Source organism: Taudactylus pleione, unplaced genomic scaffold (assembly GCF_031769625.1).
Source record: "Taudactylus pleione unplaced genomic scaffold, aTauple2 ptg000036l, whole genome shotgun sequence".
Lineage (NCBI taxonomy): Eukaryota > Metazoa > Chordata > Amphibia > Anura > Myobatrachidae > Taudactylus > Taudactylus pleione.
Genome location: NW_028284438.1, coordinates 6,673,192 through 6,685,249, shown reverse-complemented (window position 1 = coordinate 6,685,249; position 12,058 = coordinate 6,673,192). Strand labels below are relative to the sequence as shown.

At 45.3% G+C, this 12,058-nt stretch overlaps 1 protein-coding gene across 5 annotated transcripts in view; it reads left to right on the top strand.

Annotated features, from left to right (window-relative positions):
• The window catches only part of PRDM5 (PR/SET domain 5), a 261,584-nt gene that overhangs the window by 59,503 nt on the left and 190,023 nt on the right, over window positions 1–12,058 (top strand). The window lies entirely within an intron of this gene.

Here is a 12,058-nt window from a genome sequence, read left to right as displayed (position 1 = left end):
GAAGAAGAATATTTTTATTGTTTGTGTAGCACACTTTGAAGGTGTCACCACCCTTTAACAGACAGACGCACGCTTGTCGCTGCTGCTTTAAGGATGCAGGTGCGGCTACAGCCCACACATTTCACAAAGACCGAAAAAAAAAGAACAATATTTTAATTGTTTGTGTAGCACACTTTGAGGGTGTCACCACCCTTTAACAGACAGACGCACGCTTGTCGCAGCTGCTTTAAGGATGCAGGTGCGGCTACAGCCCACACAATTCACAAAGACAGAAAAAAGAACAATATTTTAATTGTTTGTGTAGCACACTTTGAGGGTGTCACCACCCTTTAACAGACAGACGCACGCTTGTCGCTGCTGCTTTAAGGATGCAGGTGCGGCTACAGCCCACACAATTCACAAAGACAGAAAAAAGAATATTTTTATTGTTTGTGTAGCACACTTTGAGGGTGTCACCACCCTTTAACAGACAGACGCACGCTTGTCGCTGCTGCTTTGAGGATGCAAGTGCGGCTACATCGCACACAAGTCACAAACACATTAAAAAAATAGTTTTTTATTTTTTGGAGCACTTCGTGAGTTACACCACCCTTTAACAGACAGACGCACGCTTGTCGCTGCTGCTTTAAGGATGCAGGTGCGGCTACAGCCCACACAATTCACAAAGACAGAAAAAAGAAGAAGAATATTTTTATTGTTTGTGTAGCACACTTTGAGGGTGTCACCACCCTTTAACAGACAGACGCACGCTTGTCGCTGCTGCTTTGAGGATGCAAGTGTGGCTACATCGCACACAAGTCACAAACACATAAAAAAAATTTTTTTGATTTTTTGGAGCACTTTGAGAGTTACAACACCCTTTAACAGACAGACGCACGCTTGTCGCTGCTGCTTTGAGGATGCAAGTGCGGCTACAGCCCACACAATTCACAAAGACAGAAAAAAAAAGAACAATATTTTAATTGTTTGTGTAGCACACTTTGAGGGTGTCACCACCCTTTAACAGACAGACGCACGCTTGTCGCTGCTGCTTTAAGGATGCAAGTGCGGCTACAGCCCACACATTTCACAAAGACAGAAGAAAAAAGAACAATATTTTAATTGTTTGTGTAGCACACTTTGAGGGTGTCACCACCCTTTAACAGACAGACGCACGCTTGTCGCTGCTGCTTTGAGGATGCAGGTGGAATCTAGACGGGATTTGGAACCGAGGACACACTACCTCCATCAATTGTCTAAATCCCACTGCACTAATGTCGGATACCGGACGCACGTCTAACACCAACATAGCAGTCAAGGCCTCAGTTATACGTTTTGCTTCAGGATGACTGCTGTCGTACTTCATCCTCATCGCTAGGGACTGTTGGAGGGTCAATTGTTTAGTAAAAGTAGTGATGTTCCTACTTCCTCTCTGGGATGATGAACAACTCCCAGCAGCAGCAACAACACTAGTAGGAAGTGGTTCTTGATCTTTCCCTATTTTATTTTTATCAGAGAAAGTTTGGTCCTCCATTTATGTTATATTGATATATATACGTGCGGCTAAAGCGCACACAAACACAGAAAATATTTTTTTATTTTTGCTGGAGAGTAGTGCACTTTGTGGGTTACACCACCCTTTAAGAAATGAGCCAGCCGGATCTTTACTTATGGGACACAGGCGCACGCTTGGCGCTGCTCCTTTGTTGATGCACGTGCAGCCACAGTGCACACAAGTCACAAACACAGAAAATATATATTTTTTTGGTTTGGAGTGTACTTTGGGGGTTACAGAACCCTTTAACGGTCAAGCCAGCCGGCCCTTTACTTATGACACAGGCGCACGCTTGGCACTACTTTGTTGATGCACATGCGGCTACTGCGCACACAATTCACAAACACAGAAAATAATTTTTTTTTTGGTTTGGACTGGAGTGTACTTTGGGGGTTACAGCACCCTTTAACGGTCAAGCCAGCCGGCCCTTTACTTATGACACAGGCGCACGCTTGGCACTACTTTGTTGATGCACGTGCGGCTACTGCGCACACAATTCACAAACACAGAAAATAATATTTTTTTTGATTTGGACTGGAGTGTACTTTCGGGGGTTACAGCACCCTTAACGGTCAAGCCAGCCGGCCCTTTACTTATGACACAGGCGCACGCTTGGCACTACTTTGTTGATGCACGTGCGGCTACTGCGCACACAATTCACAAACACAGAAAATAAATTTTTTTTTGGTTTGGACTGGAGTGTACTTTGGGGGTTACAGCACCCTTTAACGGTCAAGCCAGCTGGCCCTTTACTTATGACACAGGCGCACGCTTGGCACTACTTTGTTGATGCACATGCGGCTACTGCGCACACAATTCACAAACACAGAAAATAATTTTTTTTTTGGTTTGGACTGGAGTGTACTTTGGGGGTTACAGCACCCTTTAACGGTCAAGCCAGCCGGCCCTTTACTTATGACACAGGCGCACACTTGGCACTACTTTGTTGATGCACGTGCGGCTACTGCGCACACAATTCACAAACACAGAAAATAATTTTTTTTTTGGTTTGGACTGGAGTGTACTTTCGGGGGTTACAGCACCCTTAACGGTCAAGCCAGCCGGCCCTTTACTTATGACACAGGCGCACGCTTGGCACTACTTTGTTGATGCACGTGCGGCTACTGCGCACACAATTCACAAACACAGAAAATAATTTTTTTTTTGGTTTGGACTGGAGTGTACTTTCGGGGGTTACAGCACCCTTAACGGTCAAGCCAGCCGGCCCTTTACTTATGACACAGGCGCACGCTTGGCACTACTTTGTTGATGCACGTGCGGCTACTGCGCACACAATTCACAAACACAGAAAATAATTTTTTTTTTGGTTTGGACTGGAGTGTACTTTCGGGGGTTACAGCACCCTTAACGGTCAAGCCAGCCGGCCCTTTACTTATGACACAGGCGCACGCTTGGCACTACTTTGTTGATGCACGTGCGGCTACTGCGCACACAATTCACAAACACAGAAAATAATTTTTTTTTGGTTTGGACTGGAGTGTACTTTCGGGGGTTACAGCACCCTTTAACGGTCAAGCCAGCCGGCCCTTTACTTATGACACAGGCGCACGCTTGGCACTACTTTGTTGATGCACGTGCGGCTACTGCGCACACAATTCACAAACACAGAAAATATATTATTTTTTTAGCACTTGGGGGGAGCACCCCTGATGGACAGAGCACCCCCTGGACAACACTACAGCACCTCTTTAGGACTGGGACACTGCACAGGACTTTGGAGTGGACACAGCCCCTATGGAGAACTGACTGCACAACACAGTCCAGCCAGCCCCTATGGACTTTGAAGTAGTGGACAACAGCAGCACTACACTACACTACACTACACAGCCCTAACTCCCACCCTCCCTCTTCACTGTCCACAGCCGAGTGAGAAAATGGCGCCGACGTGGGTACCTTATATAGGATCCAAAACCCGCGAGACTCGGAAGGCGGGATGATGACGTTTTGCCTCGATTTCAGAATCCGAGTCAGGCGGGAAAAGTCGAGCCTGACTCGGATCGGACTCGGATCGGGGGGGTTCGGATTTCTGAAATCCGAACCCGCTCACCCCTAATATATATATATATATATTAGGGGTGTGCACCGGACACTTTTCGTGTTTTGTGTTTTGGTTTTGGATCTGGATCTTTCTTCGTGTTTTGGATCTGGATTGGTTTTGCCAAAACCACCCTTCCGTGTTTTGGGTTCTGGGTTTTGTGTTTTGGATCTGGATTTTTTCTTAAAAAATAAAAAAAAAACGCTAAAATCACATAAATGGGCCTTTTTTTGTTCCTACGCTATTAATAACCCCAATAACATTAATTTCCACTCATTTCCACTCTATTCTGAACACCTCACACCTCACAATATTGTTTTTAGGCCAAAAGGTTGTACCGAGGAAGCTGGATGACTATGCTAAGCGACACAAGGGGGCGGCACAAACACGTGGCCCATCTAGGAGTGGCACTGCAGTGGCAGACAGGAAGCCAATCAGCGTTATGGTGCCCATTTGCATGTAGCACGAACCCGGGAGATCCGTGCTACATGCATCTGTGTGATTGGCACAGAGCAATGACAGGTCCGTGAGACCCGTCTGTGCTGCTGTGGTAAAAAAAAAAAAAAATACCTGTGTAAAAAAAGAAAAAAATGGCGTGCACCCCCCCAAAAAAGAGCAACCAGCCCCGGGCATTAGTAACCCAGTGCTGGGTGTGCTTAAATACAGGGGACAAACGACGTAGGGGTCCCCTGTACTTAAGCACAACCAGCACCGGGCTAGTCAGAACCAGCGCTGGTTGCCAAAATACGGGGGACAAACGACGTAGGGGTCCCCTGTATTCTGCGCAACCAGCTCTGGGCTCTGATCCGGTCCTGGTTCTGGAAATATAGGGGACAAAAAATGAGTAGGGTTCCCCTGTATGTTCCAGAACCAGCACTGGACTTTTTCTAGCGGGGGGCTGATGCCACAGCCAGGGGAGCCCTTTCACCGGGCCCCCCAGCCGCAGCATCAACCCTGACCGCTAGTCAGCCCAGGCCGGGGATCCCTGGAGAGCTGGGGACCCCCCCAATAAAGGGGTCACCCTCTCCAGGGCACCCCAGGCCCAGGCTGATAGCCCGGGGCTATCCCCGCCACCCCTGGTGGCGGTGGGTGGCGGGTTGATTGTGTGGTGTGGTGTAAATAAAGAATATCAAACATTGTCTTTACAAGTAGAACTGCAAGTCCCAGCTAGCCTGCCCCGCATGCTGGTACTTGGAGAACCACAAGTACCAGCATGCAGGGCATTAAGGGCCCACTAGTACCTGTAGTTCACCTGTAAAAAAAATGTTTAAAAAAACACAGGACACACACACCGTGACAGTATAAGTTTATTAAACATACATACACACACACACATGTACACATACTCACCTATGTAACCTGTAGCATCGGTCCACTTGTCCGGTAAAGTATCCATAGGGGACCTGTGAAAAAAACATACTCACCATCTCCTATGCGAGGTTCTGTCCTCTTCGTTCCAAAGTAGGCATCCCCAGACTTGGCAAAAAAAAAAAACGAAAACGCGATCCACGAACTTAGTACCGTTCTATAGAACGGTACTTCCCGAATGAGAGCTTAGCGGCGGGGTATCACCATGGAAACCCCGCTGCTAAGCGTTCATTGGCTGAGAGAGGTCATCTCCCGTCTCTCAGCCAATGAACGGCTCCCTCCATTGTAGTCAATGGTGGGAACCGCAGGGTAAACTTTAATAACCTTGCGGCTCCCAGCATTGACTACAATGGAGGGAGCCGTTCATTGGCTGAGAGACGGGAGATGACCTCTCTCAGCCAATGAACGCTTAGCAGCGGGGTTTCCATGGTGATACCCCGCCGCTAAGCTCTCATTCGGGAAGTACCGTTCTATAGAACGGTACTAAGTTCGTGGATCGCGTTTTCGTTTTTTTTTTTTGCCAAGTCCGGGGATGCCTACTTTGGAACGAAGAGGACAGAACCTCGCATAGGAGATGGTGAGTATGTTTTTTTTCACAGGTCCCCTATGGATACTTTACCGGACAAGTGGACCGATGCTACAGGGTTACATAGGTGAGTATGTGTACATGTGTGTGTGTGTATGTTTAATAAACTTATACTGTCACGGTGTGTGTGTCCTGTGTTTTTTTTAAACATTTTTTTACAGGTGAACTACAGGTACTAGTGGGCCCTTAATGCCCTGCATGCTGGTACTTGTGGTTCTCCAAGTACCAGCATGCGGGGCAGGCTTGCTGGGACTTGCAGTTCTACTTGTAAAGACAATGTTTGATATTCTTTATTTACACCACACCACACAATCAACCCGCCACCCACCGCCACCAGGGGTGGCGGGGATAGCCCCGGGCTATCAGCCTGGGCCTGGGGTGCCCTGGAGAGGGTGACCCCTTTATTGGGGGGGTCCCCAGCTCTCCAGGGATCCCCGGCCTGGGCTGACTAGCGGTCAGGGCTGATGCTGCGGCTGGGGGGCCCGGTGAAAGGGCTCCCCTGGCTGTGGCATCAGCCCCCCGCTAGAAAAAGTCCAGTGCTGGTTCTGGAACATACAGGGGAACCCTACTCATTTTTTTCCCCTGTATTTCCAGAACCAGGACCGGATCAGAGCCCAGAGCTGGTTGCGCAGAATACGGGGGACCCCTACGTCGTTTGTCCCCCGTATTTTGGCAACCAGCTCTGGTTCTGACTAGCCCGGTGCTGGTTGTGTTTAAGTACAGGGGACCCCTACGTCGTTTGTCCCCTGTATTTAAGCACACCCAGCACTGGGTCACTAATGCCCGGGGCTGGTTGCTCTTTTTTTGGGGGGGGGCACGCCATTTTTTTCTCTTTTTACACAGGTTTTTTTTTTTTTATTTACCACAGCAGCACAGACGGGTCTCACGGACCCGTTAGTGCTCTGTGTCAATCACACAGATGCATGTAGCACGGATCTCACGAGTCCGTGCTACATGCAAATGAGCACCATAATGCTGATTGGCTGAGAGCCGTGACAGACGGCTCTGTCAGCCAATCAGCACTTTGCCCATTAAAGGCAAAGGCATTTTTTTTTAAATGGCCGCTCGAGGCAAAACCTCGAGATCCGACAGCAGATCTCGAGGTTTTGCCTCGGGAGAGGGATCCGGGGCAGACAGGGAGATCCGAGCTTGGGCTCGGATCGCCCCGGATCCCCGAAGTTCGGGTGGGTTCGGTTCTCAGGGAACCGAACCCGCTCATCCCTACTTATGATGTATATAATAGTCCCAAATAGACTTTATTAAATAAACAGAAAGATTTCTATAACACTCGTATACAAAGTATTCTTCAAATTGCCAAACAATTGATCCATAGGACTGAGCAAGTACTGTTTAGTTCAAGCGTTGATGTTAATGGATCAGTCATAGGGGGGGATTCAATTAGCCCCGACAATTTTTCGGGCACAATAAACGAGACGTTTACGGGACAAATAAATGTTATGTTTCACTGTTAAAATCATACAGGATCATTTTTTTCCTTCCCAGAGTGTAGATGGAAATATCAATCAAGTAATGCAAATAGATGGCTGCAATAACATATAATGTAGCATTCACACTAATTTTAGTACTATCAGCAGAATCCATAATTAGCCAGAAGTGACTAGCTAAGGCTGCTGATCACCATCATCATTGCGGCTAGTTGCATCAGCCCTCCAGCACCTGCTAGAGTATGACGCCTTACAGGTGTAATTTACAGGTGTAAATGCCATAATGTCCAGGTCTGCTTCAGTCACAGGTAACACCCTTACTGTATGTCCAAATCCGCCTCAAAGTGCAATATCGTAAGATGTTTAAATGCTTAAATTGCTTATATTAGAGGTGTACGTCTTGCATCACCAGTAAAAACTTCACCGCAAAGCACAGCTAATTATATACTGCTCCTTCATTGACTTAAACTTTTTAGTGTTTCCAGAACCTATTTTATTTAATTGTTTATGTAGACATATGTATGTGCATTGTGCATTTACATTTTGCTAGAAGTAGTGCCTCTCACTTCTCCTGAGATGGGTTTGAGTCTTGGGTCCAGCTGTTGTAAAAAGACTTGCATTGCCCTACAGGATCTGAAACACCCTCACGTTCCCACACTACGGATCATTGAAATAGATCATCCCTAAATACAAAGAATCATTTTTGTGGATTGGTTTGCAATGACCCCCTAATGAGCAGAACTTCCTAGCAAGGATTTCTCAAATTACTATTTAATACGTTTTCCCAGAAGGTAGACATATTTAGTGAGCATAAGATAGGGGTGAGTGGGGGCACTGTCTGTGCGTGAAGCCGAGGAAATACACAAGGAAAATACTTATCTTAAAGGATATAAGATAGTGTTCTCCCTTCTGTTACAGGCTTTGTCACTGATCGTCTTACTTAGAAGTCATCCATCCAGATTTGTTCATTTAATAAGGAATAAATAATACGAGGAAAAATGTGTAGAGTCTTCCAATAGATGATAAAGTACTATATAAATTAATAGAATGCTAATACACTCCCAAATATAAATTTGTGGGGGTGTATATATGTAAAATGTCCTGGTATGCGCAGTCTAGGGGTATTTGGAGTTACCCCGGTACAAAAAACGGGGTGTAGATCAATTATGTGATGATGTCTATATTCCTATGGGAACGCCTACCGTCTGGGGCCGGCCCCACTGACATCACTAGTGATGTCAGTGGGAGTGCTTTCGGCTCTGATAGAGCCAAAAGCACTCCAGGGCTTGCGGCAGCGAGGCCCTACCGCAAGGGTCTCGTTGCAAGCCCGATGGTCGCGATGGTCTTGTCCATCGTGACCATCATTTTGGCCGCTCGCTATAGCTGTGGGTGGTCACCCACAGCTATGCGAGCGGCCAGGAGGCCGCTCCAAAATGTAGGAGGGACGGCCCTGATTCAGAGCGAGCGCTCCGTCAGAGCGTCCGGCTCTGAATCAGGGCCACTGTACAGTGCGGTGTGGAATAAAAACCCACCTATTTTATTTGAGGCTTTGAATGTTCTTGGTGGAAAGTTTAAAGATACCTTGATGAGATTGACTACGCACCGTACAGAGTGCGCACACCAGGACATTTTACATATATAAACCCCCACAAATTTATATTTGGGAGTGTATTAGCATTCTATTAATTTATATAGTACTTTATCATCTATTGGAAGTATCTACACATTTTTCCTCGTATTATTTATTCCTTATTAAATGAACAAATCTGGATGGATGACTTCTAAGTAAGACGATCAGTGACAACGCCTGTAACAGAAGGGAGAACACTATCTTATATCCTTTAAGATAAGTATTTTCCTTGTGTATTTCCTCGGCTTCACGCACAGACAGTGCCCCCACTCACCCCTATCTTATGTTTTTTTGTATCCAATACTCAACCTAGTTGGATAGGTTTTTGGGGCAAGTAGGCAAAGGTCTGTTTGCAGCGCCATCTCCTTTACTTACCTTCTTCTGTAATATTTAGTGAGCAGCTGTGGTGACCCAACCTCACTTTGGAGGTGAAATGGCTGTGACTTCCAGGGTCCCTGGGAGGCACATGGGACCTCATTCCTAGCACCGCTACATACTGCCCTGTCTAGCCTGACTCCATAAATACAGGTACCATACACCTTCTTTTTTCAAAGTGGGGCGCAGGGGTGTCCTGTGTGAATCTTGTCTTTGCACTGTCATATGGCATCAGAGACAATCTAACTCCCATATAGAACCTCCAGTGACCACTGTGACTATTTTTCATGGGATTGCTGTCCCCCCACTGTCTCATTTTTTGTCCTATCCAGTGGCTGACATCAAATAGCAGAAGTGGGTGAAACTATACAGTATCCCTCTATATTCTTTAAATATTGATATATATTACTCCAAATTTGGAACATATTTGCATGGTAGGCAACTTACGGCCACCACATCACATATATTCTATCCTCCTTTTACAAGATGGACGCAGTAGAGTCCTGGGTGCATTTTGTCCTTACAATGCCATATGGAATAAGGTACAATCTAACTCCCCCATATGACCCGCCAGTGACCACTGTAACTATATTTTCAAGGGATACTGTCTCCCCACCCTCTCATCTGCCACCCAATCCATAGGACGACGACAGACAGTAGAAGTGGCAAGGCTCTAGTTCCCCTCTCTATTCTTACGCGATGTGGTGATATCATATTATGAAGTTAAAAATACAAGTTGCACTCCTATAACCATTTGAAAATGTCCTCTGTAAGATGCCAGGGCATTCAATTCCTACTCTGTCCACAGTTGTCTGACATCGCACAATCGGTCCTTTTCTTGCAATCCATATGAGTTGAGATTAGGGCTTGATATTGTCAATGATGTACCAATGTCTCAGGATATTATGCAATATCTATTTGTGAAAAATGGATATTAGTACATGATCTCAATAGACACACATATATGTGTCCTTTCATTCTTATTCATGTGGAAGATTACTTTCAGATACCATACTTCGTTAGTGCTTGTCTCTGTGGAAAATGAATGCTGACGCATGACCTGACACTATACAGATATACAATTTCTCACTTGTTTTGTGGATTTCCCTGTGATATCATTTTCTATGTAACTGGGATAATGAGTTGAGATTATCGATGGTATTACTGATGATATACCACTGTTTCAGGTTACTGTGCAATTATTTTTTATATGTGAAACATGAATGTGAGCACATGACTTAAACACATATATGAATATATATTCATTTATGTGGTAAATTGCTTTGGGATATCATACTCCATGAAATTGGGCTAAGGAGTCGATACCATCGATGGTGGACCAATGTTTCAGATCACTGCGCATTTTTTCCCCTGTATTTCCAGAACCAGGACCGGCTCAGAGCCCAGTGCTGCTTGTGCTAAATACAGGGGACCCCTAAGTCTTTTGCCCCCTGTATTTTGGCAACCAGGACTGGTTCTGAATAACCTGGTGCTGGTTGTGCTTACTACAGGGACCCCTACGACTTTTGTCCCCTGTATTTTGGCAACTAGGGCTGGTTCTGAATAGCCTGGTGCTGATTGTGCTTACTACAGGTGACCCCTACGTTGTTTGTACCCTGTATTTAGCACAACCAGTACTGGGTCTCCAAAGCCTGGTACTGGTTGTTCTTTTGGGGAGGGGGCCATGCCGTTTTTTTTTCTAATTTTACACTGGTTTTTATTTTTTTAAAACAGAAGCACATACAGATCTCACTGATCCCGTCCGTGCTTCTGTGTTTATTTATTTACACACAGATGCATGTATCACAGATCTCCTTGATCCGTGCATGCATCTGTGTAGGTTCAGATGTGAAACTCGAATAGAAAAAGTTGTTCTATTTGAGATTTCTATTTGGGTTCTTTTTAATTTGTTTTGTGGACGATTTGCACAATATTTCTGCCGTTAAAACAAATACGAATCCTTAGTAAATTTCCAGGTCCTATTGCTTTCTATGGGAAAGTGCTGCCGAGTTGTTCCGATGGTGTATGTGTCCGAAAGTTTTAGACATTGAATGTACCAAAGTTGGCAGAGTTTAGCCTTTAGTAAATTCTGAATATGCATTTAACGGCCGAATTTGGCTCATTCAATGTCATTCGATCTTAGTAAATTTACCCCTAACTGTATATTACATTCAAGATTGCAATCAGTATTTATAGAAATAGTAGTTTTAAGAAAAACGAGTCAACACTCATAGAGACGTGTTAATATCATATTTTACTGAATTATTTATTAAAAGTTATATTTTAAAACACACATTTATACAGTATAAAAGCGTGCCCCCCAAAATAGTCTATTTCCTTTTGTTTTGTTGCTCTGAGGCAATAAGAACAAAATATAAATACTTAGTTTTATATACTTCCAAGACATTGTTGTGTGTCTGTGTGTTTTTTCATGTTAATTTAACTCATTATTATCAGCTGGTTAAATCTTAATTACCAGACAAATTTGCACATTCAGCACGATAATATTGTGTCACCTAATAAAGGGCCTGATTCAGAGGTTTATGTAAATCTAATATTTACGTAAATCTCCGATGTTTAATGATCTACAGTTGCTGCACATGCAGATCTTGTCCTGCGACGTCGCAGTGTCCCGAAATCTGCAACATGATTGTCATGCTGCTGGCAGTTGGGGGTGGCGACGCGGAGCATTCCGGAAAACGGGCTTGTCGGCCCTGGTTACTGGGTGTGCCGAAGCCAGTGGCTGTGTCTTTGGATGCAATTTCACTGGCCCCTGCAGTGTGATTTTGCCATGCATCCTGAATCACCTGAGGGTTGTTCAGATGTCTGATGTTCACACAGTTGATCCGATGCGAATGACTAGCAGCAGCTAACATGGCTTTTACTGGGTAATCAGGGAAACCACCATCCTCAGTCAGGCAGTTTAGAGTGATTTGACAGTCCCATCTCTGAAACGTAATCAGTTTGTGTACCCTCTTAGGGCCTGATTCAGAGCCACTCGTAAGCGGCAGCTCGTTCGCTCCGAGCGATGTTTGGCCAACTGCTCATGCGTACGGATCGTTAT